The following is a 23,938-nucleotide window of genomic DNA, read 5'->3' on the forward strand; positions in this document are numbered from 1 at the left end:
AGTGACTCAAACTCAACAGGAAATGACCTGTAAATGCCTTGAAAATCGGACAGAATGACTGAATGCTCCGGTTTCGAATGAACCAACGTTCCCAGTCTAAGACAGAGACACTTTTATGGTGGAAGATTTTGGTAGCAACTTGTTAGTTCCTTTTTTATTTTATTTTTTTTTAGACACTGACAAATTTTTAAAACAATATCTCGATTCTTGGCAGGCGAATATCGATAACCTTTTAGGATACAAAGCATCACGATATATCACCATTTCGATATTTTTGTCACACCCCTATTAGCAAGTCTAATGTTATGCTAACTCTGATGCAGGTCGGACTTTCAGTAGCAAAATTGTGTTGTGTTTCCCCCACTTCCACAATACTGATGTCCTTGACTCTTGACACCTTGTCCAATGCAGATTCTTGACAAGGTGATGATGCGGGAACTTTCGTTTGGTGCCGTTCCAGTGAGATTTCCAAAGATGATTGCCTGAAGAAGACATCAAAATTCCCTCAGTAAACATTGACACCTTTTTAAAACGATATCTCGATTCTTGGCAGGAGCATATCGATAACCTTTTGGGATACAAAGTATCACGATTTATCACCATTTCGATATTTTGTCACACCCATAGTAATCAGATTACAGTAACACGTTACTAACTAACGCGCTACTGTCAACACTGAACAGCAGGCAGTGAAAATAGTGCATCACATTTGAACTTGTTGTTTCATTGAAGCAATTTTATTTTAATTTTATAAATGACTCATGCCGGCAGAATCACCGCCTGATTAAACACTGTAGTAGATTTTTATTTTCCTGCGTGAGTGTGACATAAAAACCTCCCCTCAGCGGAAACCCCTGACTCACATGCAAATATTTGTGTTGACAGAAGCCTTTGCTTACTGTTTCAACACTGCAGGCCCCGATCCCTCACTAAGATGTCTCAGTGCTATATTGGGTCCTTTATAATTCACAGGTGAAATATGAGGGGGAGGCATGTGGAGTAAAAAGAATGAGAAAAGAAACAATACATGCAAAGAAGGGAAAAAGAGGTTAAGCCAAATGAGGAAAATGTGTCACGCGTGGTCTTACATGCTAATTGGCACCTTTGCAGCCATGCTCAGTGACAAGCCCCCCCTATTAGCACAACAACAGCTGGCAGAAGGAGACGCCCAGCACGTGTTTAAGTCACCATTATGTTCAAGATCGGGTAGAAACTGGAAATTTTCTTTATAGTAACGCCTAACAATAGGATAAAGGGATATACAAGCCTTAAAAAGACAACATGAGTGCCATAGGGAGCACTACTCAATGACTTTGAGCCAGCAACGCCTTCTGTCCGCTTGGCACTCGTACACCTGGAACACAGAGTAACGCACATGCAGAAAGAGAAGGGAGCTGAGAGGGAGAGCTGTCTCCTCCAATCGTATTCCCCCTCTGTCATCGGACCAATTGATGACATAGGCGGCTTGCAGCAGGGATACATATGTCCCAGAGAGCCGTTGCCGTGGTGACAGTGGACCCCGCCTTAGGTCAGGCTGTCACTGGCTTCCCTAGTCTATAGTATGCGCAGTAAGTGCCGTGCTGTCAGGATTGCGTTCAACCTGTGGTCAGGTTTGATAAAGAAACTAGAAAAAGCAATTTCTGGAGAAACTCCATGAGGATGTTTAACCCTGCCCTGGGTCAATTCCTATTAATTTTGGGGCATTTCGGGTCACTTCCTTGGTAAATCAGTGGCTGCCATTGAGGACGCTAGACGTCCAATTCATTTTAACTGTGAGGGGCAACTGAACGAACCGAAACATGGGCATTCAGAGCCATTCCTCCCAGTTCGAATGAAGTCGATGTCGATCCTTGTCAGTCACCGGTAATTAGGGGTGTACGATATCCATTTTTTGAAACCGATATCAATAACTTGCTGCTCCTCAAGGCCGATGCCGATACGATAACTGATAATATATAAAGAAGTTTTAAATCTATATTCACCTGAGTTTTTGAACACCTGTAGGTCAAAAATTTTAGTGGTGGATTTAGCATAGATTGACTTTGGCCTAATCAGAATTTTCATGATGACATGAACATTATTATAATGAACAAAAAGACAAAAAGAGTTTTGACTAGGGATGTCCCGATCCAGGTTTTTGCACTTCCGATCCGATACCGATACTGTTTTGCACTTCCGATCCGATACGGATACTGGCCGATACCGACCTATATGAGCATGTGTTAAAGTTTAAAGTTATTTAGCCTCCTTACTTAGTTGTCAGACTCATGTTGAAAAAGGTTTTAGTACTCTTGATAACAACTAGCCAGCTGAATTGGGTGAGTTTGAATAACACACAACGGTTGGTAACAAGAAACTGACCAGTTTATTCAGTGACAAACACAAAACATTATAAATAACAAACAGAAATGGCATAGTCAGTCAGTAAAACGTGCAAATAATATTGTAAACTGTCTTAAAAAAGCAAAACACACCAACAACCTCAATGGAAAATCCCACAAATCCCCCAAGCTATTAGATGCTTTTAATGTTACGTGCATTAGTTACAAAAATTGTATAAAAAAGCCTCTCAGGTTTAAATAAACGACTATTTCAGTATCAAGTTAACATTTTAAAACAGTAAATAAAATACTCAAGTCCCCATTCTGTATCAGCAGCTTTAAACTACATTCAATTCATTTAATTTTGCGAATCAACTGTTAAAGTTATTAAAATTGCTCCCGTTATTCCATAATTTCCCTTCTGTCTACTTTCGACATGTGAAAGTTTTAAAACTGTTTTGAAGATAGATTCAAGTCAAGATTTTGCCGATTTAGGAGTATTTTAGATAAAAAGTTAATTAGGTTCGCTTGGAAGGTTCACAACAGCCTACTAGGGAAGTTTTCTGCTTTAAGATGACGGCGGTTTACTAACGCATATGGTTTTCATTAGTTCAATGTTGCTAAGGCAGTCGAGTCTGTCGTGTAGCATCTGGTTCATTATACTTATGACATCTATTATCTCCAGTAAAACGATGTTGACGTAGTTTATAGCAGCTGTCAGCATCAGTCAGGTATTCTTGTGTTTTTTATCCAGCGGCATGAGTTGAGCTAAAGCCGTGAATTGGGCATTGCCATTACCCGGGTCTAAGACAAGTTATGTTTACTTTCGGGACGCAATCCGGTCAGTTTCTCATTGCGTCCCGAAGACCGCTCTGTGTATTAGTTTCGCTTTACTTGACATATTTCAATAATCAGAATTTGGATGTTTGTGAATTGTTCTCGAATCTTCCACGGCCGAATCGCGTGTCGGATGGTGCGTCTTTACTCACGTGAGATAATGGCTCGTCATCCAGAATGAATTCTTCGGCAATGACTCTTGTTATTCCCTGGGCTTTGGGACTGTCGAGTCCCAGTTTGTCACGCATAGCAAAAGTTTCTGCCAGAGTTAGTTGCGTAGGACCTTTCTTTTTGTCTTCGGTTTTCTTAACATACTCCTCATATTGTTTGTGGTGTTATTTCGCTAAATGCCTGATTAGGTTGGTTGTATTAAAACTTCTTACAGCTTTACCACTACGCTTGACTTTATTGTGGCATATGTTGCTCTCTGCCTCTTTGTCTTTGTCGTCCTTTAAGGTGAAATGATCCCACACAGCTGACATTTTTACCGATAGTCTCTCGGTAAATTGGGAGACGGTAATGTAAATGTAGTGTGTTGAAGGTGTGCCGCAAAATGCGGACCGGATTTTAGGGAAACAGAAGCAAAAACTGGAATGGATTATGTAAATCGGTGTGCTGGAAAACCCGGACCGGACTTTAAAAAAAACTGGATCGGAACTCTGGATCGGAATTTTTCCCGTGTTCCGATCCGATACTGATGCGCATTTTTTTGCCCATATCGGCGTCCGATCCGATCCAAATATCAGATCGGGACATCTCTAGTTTTGACTTCAAATAAAGTGCCCATATTAATTTTTTTCAAATAAATATAATTTCAGGCAATCACAATCAATCAGTCAATATCATTGACAATGTGTTCCACTGAAAAATGTGAACTGATCTTATACATAAACCCAAACGGTATTGTGCTTTGTCAGGGGATAAAACATTTGGTGCAACTTTTGTGGTCTTGGTCCATGAAACAACTTTCATAACCTGGCAATTATAGGACAGCAAGCAAGCAAGTCAATAATCAAAAGGCCTCTCAAGAACTTCTTAACATAACACTGTAAAATGCAAACATTTGCTAATTGCAGTAGTAAGGTTTATCAATCAGTGATGAAAAAATACGGCCTCTACAATAGTAACAAAACTTAAAAATAGTAATAAAACGGTTGTTGTTATTGAGAGAGTTGGTACGCTTCATTAAAAATAGCAGAGGGAGAGAGTTGGTACGCTCCATTAACATAACATAACAGAGGGGTGTCTAACAAGTAGCACAAACGAATGGCACAAATTCGGAACCATTTTACAGTAAATGAGGGGCTTAGAGGGACAGCATACCTCGAAACTAATATCTCAAGCCCCCCAATTTACCGCAAAATGGACCCGAATTTTTCTGTGCTCTGTTCGTGCTAGTTGTTAGGACACCCCTCTGTTATTGAGAGAGTTGGTACGCTCCATTAGCTGCTGGAGCTAAGCTAAGATAAAGCTACGCGTGACGTCCCCACTTGAAATTAATATCTCAATAAAAGCATAATACTGTATCTACAAAACCGTTGCAGCACAAACGATGAACATCATTTTTATATAAATTTGCGTCTGATGGGGGGGGCAACTTTATGGAGGCCCGTAGAGATGGTCACAAAGCACATATAGCAATATACAAAGTGACGTCTTTTTTATTTATTTATTTTTTTCTTAAACTTCTGGGTCATCGTCTTTGCAATTGTCTTGTGAGCTTTTTGCGGTCGTGCTGCGAGCCATTTGCTGTCGTGTTGTGGCAATTGGCGTTCGTGCTTTCGCCAATTTGCAATCGCGCTTTAGGAATTGGGGATTGTGTTGTGGCAATTTGCATTCGTGCTGCGAGCCATTTGCTGCCACGTTGTGGCAATTGGGGTTCGTGCTTTTGCCAATTTGCGATCGCGCTTTAGGAATTGGGGATCGTGTTGTGGCAGTTTGGATTCGTGCTTTTTTTCTTTTACAAAGCATTTGCAGTTGGGGTTCGTGCTTTTTCTATTTGCAAAGTGTTTGGACTTTGCATTTCGCCTGACACCTCTCGGCCACTGTAGTAGTGAGAATGGAATAGCTGCTGGATCAAGATTGTTGCATTTATATTTGTATGGTAATACACGACAAAACGAAAAGTGGAACACCCCAGATGGGACTCGAACCCACAATCCCTGGCTTAGGATGCCAGTGCCTTATCCATTAGGCCACTGGGGCAAATTTTAGTAAATTATATAATTATTTTATTCATTTTTTTATTACAATGGTCATCTTTCTATGTCAATACTGACACTTCTTTCACACTTTCTTCATATTTGCAATAATATTATGTTTAGAATGATTACTTTTTTTCATTAAACAATTTATTGACATACCGTAGACTTCACTTCCAAATTGTCACCTTTTCCTCGTCAAATTTCCTCTTTTTATATGACCAGTTATGCTTCTCAGGTCTCTCGAGGATGTTCGTTTTCTACGAGGACTGACTCACCCAGAGAAATAGCACCGGCAGGCTCGGGTGAAGTAATTATTCCCAAGGGAAACTCTAATATTACATTTAATCCTCTCACAAGAAGATCAGACTATCATGAGTCACACCAGTTTGCGCTCACTGAAACAACTAACAGGTATAGAAGCTGACATAAGCATACTGCACTAGGAGCAATTCTGCTCTTGTTGCATGATGACCAATAGATATGTTGTGCCTATGTTTCCAGAAAGGCTTACAGTGTGTTGAATAGGCTCAGTTAGCATACTGTTACCAGCTGCCGACAAATGGCATGATATGTTTTGCATAACGTTTTTAAAAATAAAGTAATGTGTATGAGGGCACTAAGGTGCAAGTGTAGGAGTTCCCCAAGAGTTTCTAATTCCGTCAAGACACACACCACCTCCATTCTTGCACTGTGGGCCAATAGGGTCATAGATGCTATAACTGAACATTTTTCAGGATTCCTAAAGCTGGCTTGCTCGATTATTGACCATAATATTTCATGGTGTTATTTAAGAGGACTTTGCTCACCAGTGTAACGTAGTCTAAATCCTTCGCTTTTGCTGCATTTTTCATTCATTAATCTGTTCCTCTATGCACATTCATATTCAACATATAATACAGTGAGGGGCAGAAATATTTGCACCCCTTGTGATTTTGCATCATCATCTAACATCATCTTTTAAAAAAATTCTGGTGAAAAGTCACATTGTATGATTTTTTCAATGATTTACAGTGGTATGAAAAAGTATCTGAACCTTTTGTAATTTCTCACATTTGTGCATAAAATCACCAGTGATCTGATCTTTGTCAAAATCACACAGATGAAAAAACAGTTTTTATTCTTATTCTTTATTCTTATATTTCACTTTACGTTTGGCTACACATTGGCTCTACTAGGTTCACATGACTTGCTCCAACTGTTGATTTATTCTAAACAAGCTGCTTTCCAACTGTCCCATTGACTTTTACAACTTTGTGGAGCTCAACATTTTTTTTTCTTGTGTCTTTTGAAAGCTCTCTGGTCTTGCCCATGGTAGCAGTTGGATTATGACTGACTGTGGGGTGCAATATTGAGCTCAAAAGGGTGGTGGGTGGTTGTTTATTTATTGTGTAAGGTGGACTTGATTCTCAGGGGTTGAAACACTCATGAACCCCAGTAAATTACACATACAGTGGTATAAAAAAGTATCTGAACCTTTTAGAATTTCTCAAATTTCTGCATAAAATCACCATCAGATGTAATCTGATCTTTGTCAAAATCACACAGATGAAAAAACAGTGTCTGCTTTAACTAAAACCACCCCAACATTTATAGGTTTTCATATTTTAATGAGGATAGTATGCAAACAATCATAGAAGGGGGAAAAAATCAGTAAAAGAACAATCACATTTAATATTTTGTGCCCCCGCCCCTTTGGCTTAGAACAAGACGCTTCCTGTATCTGCAAATCAGTTTGGCACATCGATCAGGACTAATCTTGGCCCATACTTCTCTACAAAACTGCTGTAGTTTAGTCAGATTCCTGGGATGTCTGGCATGAATTGCTGTCTTGCCACAGCATCTCAATGGGGTTCAAGTCTGGACTTTGTCTTGGCCACTCCAGAATGTGTATTTTGTTCTTGTGAAACCATTCTGAAGTTTATTTACTTCTTTCTTTTGGAACATTGTCTTGTTGCAGCATCCAACCTCTTTAAAGCTTCAACTGTCTCACAGACGGGCTCAGGTTTTCCTGCAAAACATCCTGATAAGCTTTTCATTCTTCCATTAACGATTGCAAGTTGTCCAGGCCCTGAGGCAGGAAAACAGCCCCAAATCATGATGCTCCTTCCACCATGCTTCACGGTGAGGATGAGATGATGATGTTGGTGAGCTGTTCCATATGTCCGCCACACATGACGTTGGTTGTTACTCCCAAACAGTTAAACTTTGGTTTCATCAGTCCACAAAATATTTTACCAAAACTTATGTGAAGTGTCCAAGTGCCTTTTTGCAAACATTAAGCAAGCAACAATGTTTTTTGGACAGCAGTGGCTTCCTCTGTGGAGTCCTCCCATGAATATAGTTGATGTGTGCACAGAGATATTGGACTGTGCCAGTAATTTCTGTAAGTCTTTAAAACACACTCTAGGGTTCTTTTTAACCTCTCTGAGTATTCTGCGCTGAACTCTTGGCGTCATCTTTGGTGGACGGCCACTACTTGAGAGAGAAGCAACATTGCCAAACTCTCTCCATTTGTAGACTTCTCTGACTGTCGATTGATGAACATCCAGACTTTTAGAGATGGTTTTGTATCCTTTCCCAGCTTCATACAAATCAATGATCCTTGATCGCAGGTCTTCAGACAGCTCCTTTGACCGAGCCATGATGCACATCAGACGATGATTCTCATCAAGACAATTCTTACCAGATGTGTGTTTTATAGTGGGCAGAGCAGCTTAAAACCACTCATTGTGATTGGGTACACACCTGACTTAAATTGTTTGATAAAAATCAGTTTTAATTGCTGTTTAAGTCTCCTTGGGCAGAGGGTTCACTTATTTTTACCCTTCTGTCATTGTTTGCATGCTATCCTCATTAAAATATAAAAATAACTTATAAATGTTTGGGTGGTTTTAGTTAAAGCAGACACTGTTTTTACATCTGTGTGATTTTGACAAAGATCAGATGACATTTGATGGTGATTTTATGCAGAAATGTGAGAAATTGTAAAAGGTTCAGATACTTTTTCATACCCCTGTATTTGTAATTTACTAGGGCTCATGAGTATTTGTACCCCTGAGAATCAGCAATAATTGTGACACTCAAAGAGTTGTCAGTCTACCTTAAATAAGTCCACCTTTACCCAACAAGTAAACACCCACCCACCACCCGTTTGAGCTCAATATTGCACCCCACAGTCAGTCATAATCCAACTGCTACCATGGGCAAGACCAGAGAGCTTTCAAAAGACACCAGAAAAAAAATTGTTGAGCTCCACAAAGTTGTAAAAGGCTATGGGACGATTAGAAAGCAGCTTGGTGAGAATAAATCAACAGTTGGAGCTCGAGATGTCCCGATCCAGGTTTTTGCACTTCCGATCCGATACCGATATTGTTTTGCACTTCCGATCCGATACCGATATTGGCCGATACCGGCCTATCTGAGCATGTGTTAAAGTTTAAAGTTATTTAGCCTCCTTACTTAGTTGTCAGACTCCTGTTGAAAAAGGTTTTAGTACTCTTGATAACAACTAGCTAGCTGAATTAGGTGAGTTTGAATAACACACAACGGTTGGTAACAAGAAACTGACCTGTTTATTCAGTGACAAACACAAAACATTATAAATAACAAACAGAAATGGCATAGTCAGTCAGTAAAATGTGCAAATAATATTGTAAACTGTCTTAAAAAAAGCAAAACACACAAACAACCTAAGTGGAAAATCCCACAAACCCCCCAAGCTATTAGATGCGTTTAATGTTTCGTGCATTAGTTACAGAAATTGTATAAAAAGCCTCTCAGGTTTAAATAAACGACTATTTCAGTATCAAGTTAACATTTTAAAACAGTAAATAAAATACTCAAGTCCCCATTCTGTATCAGCAGCTTTAAACTACATTCAATTCATTTAATTTTGCGAATCAACTGTTAAAGTTGTTAAAATTGCTCCCGTTATTCCATAATTTCCCTTCTGTCTACTTTCGACATGTGAAAGGTTTAAAACTGTTTTGAGGATAGATTCAAGTCATGATTTTGCCGATTTAGGAGTATTTTAGATAAAAAGTTAATTAGGTTCGCTTGGAAGGTTCACAACAGCCGACTAGGGAAGTCTCCTGCTTTAAGATGGCGGCCGTTTACTAACGCAACTAATTTTCAATACTTCAATGTTGCTAACGCCGTCGAGTCTGTCATCTTGCATCTAGTTCTATATACATATGATATCTATTATCTACAGTAAAACAGTGTTGACGTAGTTTGTAGCGGCTGTCAGCAGCAGTCAAGTATTCTTGTGTTTTTTTATCCAGCGGCATGAGTTGAGCTAAAACCGTGAGTTGAACATTGGCATTACCCGGGTCTATGACAAGCATTATGTTTACTCTCGGGACGCAATGTGGTCCCTTTCTCATTGCGTCCCGAAGACCGCGCTGTGCATTAGTTCCGCTTTACTTTACATATTTCAATACTCGGAATTTGGATGTTTGTGAATCGTTCTCGAATCTTCCACGGCCGAATTGCTCAAGGATGTAATGACGGCTGGGCATGTTGTACCGTGGTTCTAAGTGTTGGATGGTGCGTCTTTACTCACGAGAGATAATGGCTCGTCATCCAGAATGAATTCTTCGGCAATGACTCTTGTTATTCCCTGGGCTTTGGGACTGTCGAGTGCCAGTTTGTCACGCATAGCAAAAGTTTCTTCCAGTGTTAGTTGCGTAGGACCTTTCTTTTTGTCTTCGGTTTTCTTAACATACTCCTTATATTGTTTGTGGTGGTATTTCGCTAAATGCTTGATTAGGTTGGTTGTATTAAAACTTCTTACAGCTTTACCACCACGCTTGACTTTATTGTGGCATATGTTGCACTCTACCTCTTCGTCTTTGTCGTCCTTTAAGGTGAAATGATTCCACACAGCTGACATTTTTACCGATAAAGTCTCTCGGTAAATTGGGAGACGGTAATGTAAATGTAGTGTGTTGAAGGTGAGCAGTAAAATGCGGACCGGATTTTAGGGAAACCGAAGCCAAAACTGGAATGGCTTATGTAAATCGGTGCGCTGGAAAACCCGGACCGGACTTTAAAAAAAAAACTGGATCAGAAGTATGGATCGGAATTTTTACGTTTTGGCCGATCCAATACCGATGCGCATTTTTTTGCCCATATATGCGTCCGATCCGATCCAAACATCGGATCGGGACATCTCTAGTTGGAACAAGTCATGTGAAACTAGTAGAGCCAATGTGTAGCCAAAAGTAAAGTGAAATATACAAATAAAGGGAAAAACAGAATGTCACTGTTGAAAGCCACTGTTGAAGAGAAGTCATATTAGATCTCAACTAAAGTTTGCCAAAAAGTATGTGGAAGACTCCATGGTCAAATGGAAGAAGATTCTTTGGTCTGACGAGACCAACATTAAATTGTTGGCCGTCAGACAAGAACGTTATATTTGCCGGAAACCAAGCACTGCACATTACCAAAAACACACCATCCCCACTTTGAAGCATGGTGGTGGCAGCGTCAAGCTGTGGGGATGTTTCTCAGTAGCCGGACCTGGAAGACTTGTAAAGATAGACGGCAGAATGAATGCTTTAAAATACACCGAAATCCTGGGGGACAATCTTATTCAGTCTGCAAGAGAACTACAGCTTGGAAGACGATTTATTTTCCAACAAGAGATTGATCCAAAGCATATTGCTAATGCTACACAGGTATAGTTGAAAAAGAACCACGTCCTGGAGTTCAATTCAATTTTATTTGTATAGCCCTATATCACAACAGATTTGTCTCAGAGGGCTTTACAGAGTCATTTTGATACACATTCAGATACAGTAGATCAATGAGATGAGTCAGTGTCCTGGGCATCCCCAATCCATAGACCCTCCATGGCGGCAAGGAAAAACTCAAAAAAACCACACGGGAAAAAAGAGAAACCTTGGGGAGAACCACAATCAGGAGCAATCCACTCCCAGGACGGACAGGCTATAGATGCACCAGGACTGATGATGGGTACTAGCAGAAGGAGTTCCGGTTTGTAGAGATGCAGTGGAGTAAGGGAATATGAGGAGGTCCATCTAGCCAGATGAGGCAGGGGGGGCAACGAGGATGTCCATCCAGCCAGGGGTCAGGATAGTCAGGTGGCTGCGGCTGAAAAGGTAGCACCTCCCTCTGGGGAGGGGGGAAAGGGGACACCGGCTGACTAGTGATGAAAAGACTAGTCAACTAGATATTAGAATTAGAAAAGAGAAATAAAGTAAGAACAAGTTGTAAGTAGAGTGAAAAACGGGATAGGACTCAGTGGCTGTACTTCCCCCAGCATTATAGCTCCTAGGGCAGCTTTAGACTGAACTGTGAGTCTAGTCTGTTTTCATCTACCCTGACCATAAGCTTTGTCAAATAGGAACGATTTTAGTCTAATCTTAAATGGACAGACTGTGTTGGGCTCTTTAATATTATTAGCTGGAAGCTGATTCCATAAGACAGGAGCTTGGTAGGCTCTAGCTCCTACTGTACTTTTAGAGACCCTGGGAACTACCAGTAGACCTGCATTCTGAGAACAAAGTTTTCTGTTGGGGCGGTATGGAACCAGAGCATCTGTGAGATAAGATGGCCCCAAACCATTAATGATCTTAAATGTTAAAAGGAGGATTTTAAATTTAATTCTAAACTCGACTGGAAGCCAGTGAAGGGCTTGGAGCACAGGGGTGATGTGCTCTCTTCTATTAGTTCCTGTTAAAAGTCTTGCTGTGGCGTTCTGGACTAGCTGAAGACCGTTTAGGGAACTTTTAGGACAAGCTGCAAGTAAGGAGTTACAGTAATCCAATCTAGATGTAACGAACACGTGAATTAATTTTTCTGCATTGCTGCTTTAAGACAGAATATTTCTAATTTTGGCTATGTTGCACAGGTGAAAAAAGGCTGTTCTGCAGGTTTGTTTAATATGAGCTTTAAATGATAGGTCTGATAGGTCAAATAGAACTCCTAGGTTTTTAACTGTGGTGCAAAGTCAAGTCAAAGCACAGGGCTGTTCATGCCTGATACCCACGCCACATGACAGAGCGTGAGTTTTGCAAAGAAGAATGGAAATAATTGCATTGGGCAGATGTACAAGACTGATTGAGACTTATCCACACAGACTCACTGATTTGATTGCAGCAAGGGATGCATCTACGAAATACTGACTTGAAGGGGGTGAATAATTATGCAAACAGTTATTTACATTCATATATTTTTATTTCATTGACATTACTCTGTAGAAATCTGTTTTTTTTTTTTTCAATAATTGTTTGTGTTAAAAATGCCAAATTGTTTTGACTATGACTGTAGAAATCTGTTTTTTTCCCCCAAAAAATTCCTTGTGTTAAAAATGCCAAATTGTTTTGGCCACGATTGATTTATTAATGCAATAAAAGGGTAAAAAATCCAAGGGAGTTAATACTTAAGCACTGTACAAATAATCATAACAAAAATGCAGATACTTATTGACTTACTCTCATTTATATAAAAAAAGAAAAAACCCAAGAAAAGTCCATTTTTAATTCTTGCAGTTTTGAGGTTTCATAAACATATCCTGCATGACAGCAGCTTTGATCAGACGGTAGAAGCCAATTTTCCACACGATAGTCTAAGGGCTCCTTAGCTAATAAGGATAATGTTGGTAATGTCACTATAATTGCACACAAGAAATATCTTTATGACACACTGAAGCAATGCTTTATGATGTATTTTTAAATGGTGCTGAGAACTTGTTATGAGCACCATTTGCCTCATAAAAGTGCAATACTTTTAACTGGTGTTGAGTTTTATTGGGTTACTCAGATTTTTTTAATCCGACCATCACTTCAACATGATAGAAAGATATCTCAGTTTTTTTTAAGTCAAATATTTGCTGAACTAACTCATCAGCTTTCACGTTGTGGATTTCATACAGCTGTGTTTCTTTAAGTTGTGGTCGGGGAACGCAATACAGTGGGTCAAATAAGTATTTAGTCAACCACTAATTGTGCAAGTTCTCCCACTTGAAAATATTAGAGAGGCCTGTAATTGTCAAAATGGGTAAACCTCAACCAAATCGCAAAGCAATTGTTTGATTTTTAATGAATTTATTTGCAAATCATAGTGGAAAATAAGTATTTGGTGAATACCAAAAGTTCATCTCAATACTTTGTTATATTCCCTTTGTTGGCAATAACGGAGGCCAAACGTTTTCTGTAACTATTCACAAGCTTTTCACACACTGTTGCTTGCATTTTGGCCCATTCCTACATTCAGATCTCCTCTAGAGCAGTGATGTTTTGGGGCTGTCGTTGGGCAACACGGACTTTCAACTCCCTCCACAGATCTTCTATGGGGTTGAGATCTGGAGACTGGCTAGGCCACTCCAGGACCTTGAAATGCTTCTTACGAAGCCACTCCTTTGTTGCACTGGCTGTGTGTTTGGGATCACTGTCATGCTGAAAGACCCAGCCATGTCAATGCCCTTGATGATGGAAGGAGATTTTCACTCAAAATCTCTCGATACATGGCCCCATTCATTCTTTCCTTTACACAGATGAGTCGTCCTGGTCCCTTTGCAGACAAACAGCCCCAAAGCATGATGTTTCCACCCCCATGCTTCACAGTGGTTATGGTGTTCTTCGGATGCAATTCAGTATTCTTTCTCCTCCAAACATGAGAACCTGTGTTTTGACCAAAAAGTTCTATTTTGGTTTCATCTGACCATAACACATTCTCCCAGTCATCTTTTGGATCATCCAAATGCTCTTTAGCGAACTGCAGACGGGCCTGGACGTGTACTGGCTTCAGCAGCGGGTCACGTCTGGCAGTGCAGGATTTGAGTCGCTGGCGGCGCATTGTGTTACTGATAGTAGCCTTTGTTACTGTGGTCCCAGCTCTCTGTAGGTCATTCACTAGGTCCCCCCGTGTGGCTCTGGGATTTTTGGTCACCGTTCTTGTTATCATTTTGACGCCATGGGGTGAGATCTTTCATGGAGCCCCATATCGATGGAGATTATCAGTGGTCTTGTATGTCTTCCATTTACTAATAATTGCTCCCACAGTTGATTTCTTTACACCAAGCGTTTTACCTATTGCAGATTTGGTCTTCCCAGCCTGGTGCGGGTCTACAATTTTGTCTCTGGTGTCCCTCGACTGCTCTTTGGTCTTGGCCGTAGTGGAGTTTGGAGTGTGACTGACTGAGATTGTGGACAGGTGTCTTTTAAACCTATAATGAGTTAAAACAGGTGCCATTAATACAGGTAACGAGTGGAGCCTCGTTAGACCTCGTTAGAAGAAGTTAGACCTCTTTGACAGCCAGAAATCTTGCTTGTTTGTATATGACCAAATACTTATTTTCCACTCTAATTTGGAAATGAATTATTTAAAAATCAAACAATGTGATTTTCTTTTTTTTTCTCCACATTCTCTCTCATGGTTGAGGTATACCCATGTTGACAATTACAGGCCTCTCTAATCTTTTCAAGTAGGAGAACTTGCACAATTGGTGGTTGACTAAATACTTATTTGCACTACTGTATACTGGAGATATGCAGGATCGTGGCTTGACAGTGACATGCAACGCAAGTCACAATGTTGTCACTGTCATGGCCTGCCGTTGTCCCAGCAGATTTTTCACGCCACGTGGAGGTGTCATGGGTCCTTACATGTCACTGCTGACAGGTGTGACGGGCGCACCACTGTGTGTGCATCTCTCTTTACGACTGCTACAATCTCACATAACATCAAACAAAATTGACACGCCTATGAAGATATATTATTTGTACTATAAACAAAAACAATATACTGTAAAACAAATAATGTTAATAAAGATTTAATGATGGTAACAACTTGACCTGGAACAAATTATTGGAGCGCGTTAGATTCTTTTTTATGATAGGCTTTAAAAAGGTTTGACCCACACATCCACTTCGACCCGAGGATGAACTGATTAGCAGACGCCTCGTGGACCTCATGAAGCACATGACACCTGCTTGATTACAACAACTCCTCACACAAATGTCTGTGAGGGAGCACTAATGACGGAATGACATTTAATATCTCAAAGGTCATCATAATACAGTGAGCGTTCAACCGCCATTAATGTCTGCACTTCATTGCTTTCATTAAGTGTGCATTAGATTCAACACATACAGTTTGACAAGAGACAGCAAATAATGAGCTAACTCTCGGTACAATGCCGTGCGGCAAACTAATGCCGGGATTTAAACTGCTGCTTTAAATAAACATCTTTTGATCTTGGAGGACAAAGTATGTGGACTAGGAGTGGGAACCTTTTGGTACCTCACAATACGATACGATTTACGATACAAAGCTCACGATAACGATGATCTGACGATATGGTGATAAAACAATTATTGATACATTGGTCAGAAAATAATTCTAGGATAATCAACAAAAAACTAATAAACAGAAAAAACAAGCTTCTGCTGTGAATTTGAATGAGTTTATCACTAGTAGACGTCCAATCCATTTGAACTGGGAGGGTGGCAGCGAATGAACATTCGTTCATTCGCTGCCATCCCTCCCACTTCAAACGGATTGAACGTCTATGGCGGGTAGTGGAAGCCAATGCCAGTAATGAGGTAATTTTGGGCCATTTAAAGGGTATGTCAACCCCTGAGGAAATGTTAATATTCCATCATTTATCCATAAACGCATGCCTTTTGTATTCATATCATGCCACTTCGTGTAATTACACACAAGAAAATGAGAGAAATTTGGATCAATTGTCAAGCTAAAACGACCGGCGCCCGAGATCCGGCAGATTGTGTGCGTGATGTCATTACAAGTGAAGAGAGTGCCACCGGCCACTAGGGGGTCAGCGCCTGTCTGCATCAATATAATTTCTTCTAGTGAGGGGAGAATTAGGGGTGTTTTGAGCTGTTTGTGCTGTTGCATTGTGTTCGTCCTGCACATATTCCAGGTTCCCTCATGAAGAAACACCCCTCGTTGTCAATAAAAGAGAATTCAGAATTGACAGTGAGGGGTGTTTCTTCAACAAGAAAAAGGCTCAGTGCTTTAATACTGAATGGCGGCGATGATGGCAGACAATTTCGTTTCTAGTTCCAGCGACGAATCCGACGTAGAAGGACGTAACGAATGTTCAGCTAATGGTGACGAGGAGAGTTACGAAGCTTTAATTGGTGTTTTAGGTTACCAGTTTGAGCCTAAACGAACGCCAATGCAGCGTAATGAAACGGTCATTGAGGGGAGCAATGACACTGATGAAACATCGGCAGCAGATCGTGTCGGAAACACCGAATGATTTGTTTTGCATTTCTTTTTGTGAAGCTGATAAACCGTGACCGCAAAATAAAGTAATGTATAGAATAATCATAGGTTTTCGCTCTGCCAACAGACAATGGGATCAGAGGATTTGTTCTATATATTTTACGAGCGATAATTAATACATGTGTCCAGTCCAGTGATATTTTTTTATTTTAAAAGAGTACTCACTCTGGCCATTTCGAGCTTGGCTGCTCCCCTCCTTTGCTTAGCCTTAGCCTCCTTTGCCAGTCATAGTCCTCTTTCTTGATATCTCGGGACATTTAGGTGGCTGCGCGTGTATGGTGGGCACTGCATGTGCTTTGAGCAGCAATCTTTTAGCAAAACCCGATTTCACTTGTCCATAGTTCGAGAAGCTTTCAGGTGGAAAATACGCACTACAGAAAACCGTGCCGGAGGCTGGGTTTAGAAAATTTGCCCTCTTTGCACGGACGAACTTTACCCATTGTCTGCGTAGTCCAGCTTTTTTTTTCGCGTTCGGGAACTCATGGATACTATATTCCGATAAATAGCTATTTGTTCACCACATAGCACAGCAGTTTTGAACCATTTTAGTGATGTTTTGGTCAAACAAACCCCAACGCTACTCTCTCGTCGATAAAAAACAATGGCACCTGGCTCCGCCTCGACTTTCATTCACTTGTCGTGACGTCCCTGCCCCATTCGGCTGTTTCCGGAACACTTTCGGAAATGTTCGTCATTTTCGATCTATTTTCGATAATTGCTCATTATTGTGATTGATTTTTTTGTTAACTTTATCAATATTTGTTATCTTGGCACATAACGGTTCTATTGATGTCTCACACCCCCTTTCCGTTTTCATACCCTTTAAGGTCATTTGATTTTCAGTTACTTCCTGTTGATTTTGGGGTATTCTATGGGTCACTTCCTGTTTATTTGAGTTACGGAACAGGAAGTGACCTGGGAATCACCCAAATGTATAGGCAGTGACTCAAACTCAACAGGAAATGACCTGTAAATGCCCTAAAATGAACCATAAGTGACCTGTAAATGCCCTGAAAATCGGACAGAATGACTGTGAATGCTCTGGTTTCGAATGAACGAACGTTCCCAGCCTAAATGGATTGGGCGTCGAGATCCGTCAATGCAGACTCAGAGTTAACTGAGACACTATTACGGTGGAAGATTTTGGTAGGAGCATGTTGGTTCATTTTAATTTATTTATTTTTTAGACATTGACACCTTTTTAAAACGATATCTCAATTCTTGGCAGGAGCATATCGATAACCTTTTGGGATACAAAGTATCACGATATACCACCATTTCCGATATTTTGTCACACCCCTAACGTGGACCCGTCAAAATTTCAAAAACTTCAAAGTAAACTTATCATAAAATAATAATAATTATCTGCAAAATCACATGTGTTCTCCAGGCCCTGAGGGAGCAAAGCAGCCCAATATGACGATGTTGTAGTCATTATGCTTCACAGTTGGGAACTCTTGTAGCTTAATCGTTGATATGTGATTGGAAAGCTGATATTTTTTTTCGTCGTGATTATATCAAATAAAAACCTCATTTTTGAAAAATGAGTGTTCGAATGCGTTACTAATTTCTGGTAGACTTACTTTTTGATTAAAGGGAACCACGGATGGAAAGACATGTAGTTCTTAAAAGACAAATGTTAGTACAAGATAAAATCATTTCATCTTAAAACCCCTTTTAATTTTTTTATTTTAATAAAATTTGTAAAACACACAATGTACTCTGAGCAATGGGCCATTCTGGCGAACTTCCATAGTGTTACTCTTTAACTACATAAACATGTCGTCGGTTCAGCCCTTCCAATTTCAACCCGAGCGGAGCATTAACGAGTAGGACAGCCCTGTTGATATTTCACAAAACGGACAATTTCACAAAACGAGTAGCAAAAGCAAAATGAACAGAAAAGACAGGATGAGATGAGAGTACCGTTCATGAGTCAAGTTCGCTAGTGACAGCACTTTTACTGCTCTAGTGACGGAGCAGGAGAGTGTTTGATGTAAAAAAAATATTTGCAGATCTTCACGGTAAACTATTGTGTGATCCAACTTATTCCAATATTATTATGGAGATAGTGAGCATCCAGAGCTGTCGTGTGCTTTACATGTGATTAGGGTATAAAGTGAAACACAAAAGTTTGATTATTTTTGCAGATAGCCCGTGCATCACAGCACACGAAAAGGTTGATGCAGTTTGCCTCTACCGAAAAGTCTCAGTGACAAGAGAATGCTGCCTTACCTTATTTTTGTCACGTAAAAGTGCTGTCCAGATTGATGATCATCCTGCCAGTGTTCTCAAATTTATCAGATTTATCAGATGTTGCTTCCGAAGCTTGTGTGACAGTGAACAAACAACACGCAAAACGATGAATACATTTATTAAACTTAGTATGATTGCTGGCTATTCGTACCGTTTTCTGCCGAACAGATTATAATGACGCCTTATTTTGCACATTGAAATATAAGAGGACTGTCGTGTACTTTATTTGTACTTGAAGCATGTGAGACACATTCTGAGTAAACTTAATTCTCTTTTTATTCCACTTCGTACTTGCGCTGCGTTAAGGGAGTTTTCAAGACCACACTTTTGGCAACATTAACGAACAACACAAAGATCATGTTATTGTATTGTTTATCGATCTATTAGCTGCAATAAGTAGTCAAGTCCTCAGATGAAAAACAATAAGTGGTCCACAAATGCGGAAGTGAGGCTTGACCACAAAGCAGACAACAATAGCAGAGGGATTGTGTACAAGGGTTTATTGAACACACACAAAAAACACGTAATCGCGAAAAGGAAGACAAAAAAGACAAAAAGAAAAGGAAAAAAACACAGTGATGCGTGTGTTTGCCGCACGCGCTGTTCCGGTTTGTGTGTGAAAACACCGGCTCTGATTGGCTTACCATGACACATGACTCTAACCCTCAGCCAATCACAATCACTTCCGTCGCATCTATCCAGGTGGTGCATTCAGGTAGCCTCGTCCCCCTACTCCTCCCGTCACCCTCAAAGCGTCTGCCGTCCTCAAGATGGAAGCAGCATTCTTGCTGGCTGACAGTGGGGGATGGGAACGAGGCTAGCATTCAGGTGTAGCAAAAGCAGAAATGTTAGCAAGCTTTGGAAAGCATTGTCTAATTGAATGAGCAGGGACAAACAGCCTGTAGTCATAAGAAGTACGTGCTATAATATTCTGATACAGAATTATCCGAGGCACTCTAAAGTGCACACGGCGCCAATATACAATATACGTTAAATAATAAATAACAGTGTTATTCCCAACACTGGTTATCAATAGTCAGTGTGTTAGTCATGAAGTGGCCTGGAAGGAAAACACATACTGATCATTGGTTGGCTTTCAGGGATAACCACAAATAAACAATCTCATTCATTTGTAACTATCTCATTGTGGATAAAACATTGTTAGATCTTACTTTTCCCTTCGCCAGACAAAAAACAGCACAAATAAACGAACAGCCTGCCAGTGAGAAAAGGAGAGAGGACACACAATGTGAGCCAAATTGTTCATTTGTGCCAATCCAAGCGTGTGTTTTTACTCCCTTGGCTTATTTACATGCCACATTGTCTATTGCCAGACTTCCAGCTCCAGACGGCAGAGCGTCCATACTTTTTTTTTTTCGCCATTGAATATGCGACAATAACAAACACAGTCGTACAAAAACAGTGATTTTGCTTAATGAAAAAAAAAGGAAATAACAGACGTTTTATTAGCTGTTGGATGTCAGAGCATGAGAACTGAACTAAACGAGGCTGACATTTTTAGAACTCCTCTCGGTTTGTCGCCATAACAACTAAAGAGCAGACACCACGAACTAATGATGTGAAGAAAGGCATGAGAGAAGAGAGACGTGCAGGAAGCTTTGGATGACATGACAACAAACTTTGGAAAGCGAGACGAACAAGAGGAGGACAAGAAAGGTGATAAAGAGTTAGGGAACAAATAAGACAAAACTCCACGGGGGTATAGTCAGAGGTGTGACACTCCTGAGGATAAATCCATTTCTATATTTATGGTGATGATGATCATGACAATGAGCCATTGCAGTCCTTCACACCCCATCTGACTTAAGTCAGTCTGTTGTATGTCATCTAGTTTTGATGTTGGAGTTTAAAGCTTGGCTCCCACCTTTCTGTTTAAAGTTTGTTTACTCACCTAGAGCTGACGTATGAGCATTAACTATGGAGGTAAATTTGGTGCCAAAGTAACTTGAAGTTGAAGAAAGGAACGTTATTAATGTAGCAAGAGTAACTTGTGGTTATTCAAAAGATAATGTGTACCGTATTTTTTGGGACTATAAGTCGCACCTGAGAATAAGTCACACCAGCCCAAAAATGTGCAATGAAGAGAAAAAGAAACCATATAAGTCGCATTGGAGTATAAGTCGCATTTTGGGAGGAAATTTACTTGGTAAAATCCAATACAAGAAACAGATACAGTGGGGCAAATAAGTATTTAGTCAACCACCAATTGTGCAAGTTCTCCTACTTGAAAAGATTAGAGAGGTCTGTAATTGTCAACATGGGTAAACCTCAACCATGAGAGACAGAATGTGGGGAAAAAAACAGCTGAAAATCACATTGTTTTATTTTTAAAGAATTTATTTCCAAATTAGAATGGAAAATAAGTATTTGGTCAAATACAAACAAGCAAGATTTCTGGCTGTCAAAGAGGTCTAACTTCTTCTAACTAGGTCTAACGAGGCTCCACTCGTTACCTGTATTAATGGCACCTGTTTTAACTCATTATCGGTATAAAAGACACCTGTCCACATTCTCAGTCAGTCACACTCCAAACTCCACTATGGCAAAGACCAAAGAGCTGTCGAAGAACACCAGAGACAAAATTGTAGACCTGCACCAGGCTGGGAAGACTGAATCTGCAATACGTAAAAGCTTGGTGTAAAGAAATCAACTGTGGGAACAATTATTAGAAAATGGAAGACATACAAGACCACTGATAATCTCCCTCGATCTGGGGCTTCATGCAAGATCTCACCCCGTGGCGTCAAAATGATAACTAGAACGGTGAGCAAAAACCCCAGAATCACATGGGGGACCTAGTGAATGACCTACAGAGAGCTAGGACCACAGTAACAAAGGCTACTATCAGTAACACAATGCGCCGCCAGGGACTCAAATCCTGCACTGCCAGATGTGTCCCCCTTGCTGAAGAAAGTACATGTCCAGGCCCGTCTGCAGTTCGCTAGAGAGCATTTGGATGATCCAGAAGAGGACTGGGAGAATGTGTTATGGTCAGATGAAACCAAAATATAACTTTTTGGTAGAAACACAGGTTCTCGTGTTTGGAGGAGAAAGAATACTGAATTGCATCCGAAGAACACCATACCCGCTGTGAAGCATGGGAGTGGAAACATCATGCTTTGGGGCTGCTTTTCTGCAAAGGGACCAGGACGACTGATCTGTGTAAAGGAAAGAATGAATGGGGCCACGTATTGAGAGATTTTGAGTGAAAATCGCCTTCCATCAGCAAGGGCATTGAAGATGAGATGTGGCTGGGTCTTTCAGCATGACAATGATCCCAAACACACAGCCAGGGCAACAAAGGAGTGGCTTCGTAAGAAGCATTTCAAGGTCCTGGAGTGGCCTAGCCAGTCTCCAGATCTCAACCCCATAGAAAATCTGTGGAGGGAGTTGAAAGTCCGTGTTGCCCAACGACAGCCCCAAAACATCACTGCTCTAGAGGAGATCTGCATGGAGGAATGGGCCAAAATACCAGCAACAGTGTGTGAAAAACTTGTGAAGAGTTACAGAAAAGGTTTGGCCTCCGTTATTGCTTATTAATAAAGGGTACATAACAAAGTATTGAGAGGAACATTTGGTATTGACCAAATACTTATTTTCCACCATGATTTGCAAATAAATTATTTAAAAATCAAACAATGTGATTTTGTTTTTTTCACATTCTGTCTCTCATGCTTGAGGTTTACCCATGTTGACAATTACAGGCCTCTCTAATATTTTCAAGTGGGAGAACTTGCACAATGGTGTACCGCAAGCAACGCGTCACTTCCGCTCATTAATATTCATGACATTAGCTACTGTTGCTAAGTAGGGACAAGCCACGTTTGTCCCTAATAGGAAATGAATTGAAATCGTGTACGAAGGAGATGTTTACAGAGCTAAACCTACCAATTCTCTCCGAAAATGATGTGCCTGGTGCCAAATTGACTGGCAAAGATGTGGAAGAACATAAAAATGTTCAGTTAAAGAGATGGCTTGAGTGTTGAAGGCTGAAAAAGACGAAAAAAACAAGCCGACCTAAGCATAGCTTTAGCTTTTTTATCGACGCGACTGACAATGTCATTCTCCTGTTTCAACAAGCTATCCTTTACCATCAGCACTGTCTTTCTTATATATCCTCTGGTTGTCCTACGTCTCTTACCGTTCTTGGGGGTAATTCAGTTAGCTTTGTGTAGCGATCGCAAATGCTACTCAGTGACAGCCAACGAACACTTATAATTTTTTTCATTGATAACACATCTTAATCCTATAATTTATTTACACTTCCCCCTTACTGAAGTTGTTTTTTTATACAGTGGGGAGAACAAGTATTTGATACACAGTCAATGGGAAAACCCATTGGCATATATGTATATATATATATATGTATATATATATATATATATATATAACAGAAACGGTAACAGTGGCAGTCAGATACCATTGTAATTCTTTTCAGGTTATTCATTGTCAGACAGAGGCAGGACGGCACAACGTTATGCTATAAAAAAATAAGTTAAAAATATAAAAACGGCTTACCTCTTTGTCCTCTGAAAGACCATGCCAACCCAACATAATGTTTACTGCATATGAAACGTGAATGGATTTGCCGAGCTGGTGTTAAAGTCCGCGCAAGTTGATTCGGTCTTCACATTTTTTCCTCCCGAGTTTTTGGTTTCTGGAAACGTATGAAGAAAACATCCTTCATATGCCGTCATGTCTAGAGTCATTTCTACAAGTTCCAAAAAAGCAATGCGTGATCGGCATGTTTTTGAAAGATTACCGGAGAAAAGTAGCACTAATTACGTTGGGTCTATGCGAGGGCGGGTCTATAATGTCCCACTTCGGCTTTACTTCCGCTTTACGATACGACGTCACGGTCGAATAATAGCCTGCGTGCGGTACGCCATTAGTGGTTGACTAAATACTTATTTGCTCCACTGTAGACTGACAACTCTTTGAGTGTCATAATTATTGCTGATTCTCAGGAGTACAAATATTTATGAACCCCAGTTAATTACAAATAAATTATTTTAAAAA

The 23,938-nt window shown here is 40.3% G+C and overlaps 1 protein-coding gene and 1 non-coding gene across 2 annotated transcripts in view; one reads left to right on the forward strand and one right to left on the reverse strand.

Annotated features, from left to right (window-relative positions):
• The window catches only part of LOC130918675 (voltage-dependent R-type calcium channel subunit alpha-1E), a 312,447-nt gene that overhangs the window by 136,487 nt on the left and 152,022 nt on the right, over window positions 1–23,938 (forward strand). The window lies entirely within an intron of this gene.
• On the reverse strand, window positions 5,291–5,363 carry trnar-ccu (transfer RNA arginine (anticodon CCU)). The gene has a single exon. It is a non-coding gene; the product is annotated as a tRNA-Arg (tRNA).

Source organism: Corythoichthys intestinalis, chromosome 7 (assembly GCF_030265065.1).
Source record: "Corythoichthys intestinalis isolate RoL2023-P3 chromosome 7, ASM3026506v1, whole genome shotgun sequence".
Taxonomy (NCBI): domain Eukaryota; kingdom Metazoa; phylum Chordata; class Actinopteri; order Syngnathiformes; family Syngnathidae; genus Corythoichthys; species Corythoichthys intestinalis.